The following is a 1,950-nucleotide window of genomic DNA, read 5'->3' on the forward strand; positions in this document are numbered from 1 at the left end:
AAGGTCATCAGTGACTAGCCCTGACTCTGGAGGGTCAGCGCTGACTAGCCCTGACTCTGAAGGGTCCACGAACACCTGACTCGACTCTGGGGGGTCAACAGGAACCTGACTCGACTCTGGGGGGCCAACAGGAACTTGACTCGACTCTGGGGGGTCAACAGGAACCTTACTCGATTCTGGAGAGTTCACTGCAACCTTACTTGACTCTGGAGAGTTCACTAGAACCTGACTCGACTCTGGAGGGTCAACTGGAACCTGACTCGACTCTGGGGGGTCAACAGGAACATAACTCGACTCTGGAGAGTTCGCTGGAACCTGACTCAACTCTGGAGAGTTCACTGGAGCCTGACTCGACTCCGGAGGGTCAGCTGTGACTGCAATCCCGTGCAGCTGCGCTGTGGCGCTGGATTGGTGGCCATCTTGGACCGTGGCTCTGGACCGGTGGCCAACTAGGGTATAGGCGCTGGGTTAGCGGCCATCTTGTGCTGTGGCCCTGGATTGGCGGCCATCTTGGGCCATGACTCTTGGCGGGCGGCCTTCTTGGACCGTGGCTCTGAACCAGTGGCCCCCTTGGGCATTGGTGCTGGGTTACCGACCATCTTGTGCTGTTGTACTGGGCTGGCGACCACCTGGTGTTGTGGTGCTGGGCTGGCGGCCATCTTGGGCTGTGGCGCTGGACCGGTGGCCATTTTGGGCAGTGGCGCTGGACCGGCGGCAATCCTGGACTGTGGCTCTGGGCTGGCCGACTTCTTGGGCAGTGGCGCTGGGCTGCCGGCCGTCCCACCGGAAGAGACAGGAGTCGCTGGGGCATCACATGGAAGCCTATGCTGCAAATAGTACACAAACTCCCAGAATTCCAGTGTCTTTAAATGTGCCATCTCCTCCTGAGACACTGGATCATCTCGGCCAGTGACCAGAACAGCTGTGCCAGGGCACCCACCTCCTTGCCTTCTTGGCGGAGGGCGGTCAACCGGAGATACCTTGCTCTCCGCTCCGCCATCCTGGCTGGGGGACGGAAAAAAGACATCCCGTTGGTTCTTGCAGTGACGGAGTCCTTCTGTCACGATCGGTGATACAGGAAACCACGGAGAGAGAACCAATTGCAAGTATGTCTTTATTTGAGGGGTAATCCGGAGAGAATAAACAGTCCAGGCATGAGTCGAAAACCAGAAGAGCAATCCAAACATAAACAAAACACGAACACAAGGCAAGGGCAAGACTGAAAGACGGATATGAATTCACAAGGACTCTGTGACACATACTGAGACTGACCAGGTTAAATACACAAGGAGAGGCAAACGCTAATGGGAAACTGACAGAGTGTGCTGATTGGTAATTAGTGAAAGCTGGGTGCAATAATTAAGCAGGGAAGTGAGGAATGTGATTAATGAAGTGACAGACACCGTGGGAAAAGAGGACATCTAGTGGACACCCAGGGAACACAACCCAGACACTCTGACAGAAAGTAAGTTACGTTAAGTGTTTTTATCTCTTTTAAAATATGTGTTTAATAACATTATATAGCGATTTATAGCAATATTTATGTGCCGTTCTTTCCAAAACTTTTTCTCAAGAGAGATATTTTCTTTCACTCACGATGGGGAGAAGATGGTGAATTTGGTTTTTATCAAAGGAAAACACCACAAGTAAGTGTAACAAATGTATTTTTATGAGATGATTTTACTTATGATGATATTTAAATGCTGTGCGCGGCTAAATGAGCCTAACCGTTCATCACAGATTTGAATGGCTATTCAGCGCAGACGCGGGTTACTTAGAGAAGGGAGAGAGCAGAAGTAAGGATTTTACCTCATTTAAAATATGTATTTTATAACATCATATTGATTTATAGCGACATTAATATGTTTTGCGCTCCTACACTTTCCACAGAGAGATAACGTTAGATTCTTTCACTCAAAGCGGAGCAGACGGGGAAGTTGGGTTTAACAA

The sequence above is a fragment of the Carassius auratus genome, unplaced genomic scaffold (genome assembly GCF_003368295.1).
Source record: "Carassius auratus strain Wakin unplaced genomic scaffold, ASM336829v1 scaf_tig00217591, whole genome shotgun sequence".
In the NCBI taxonomy this organism is placed as follows: domain Eukaryota; kingdom Metazoa; phylum Chordata; class Actinopteri; order Cypriniformes; family Cyprinidae; genus Carassius; species Carassius auratus.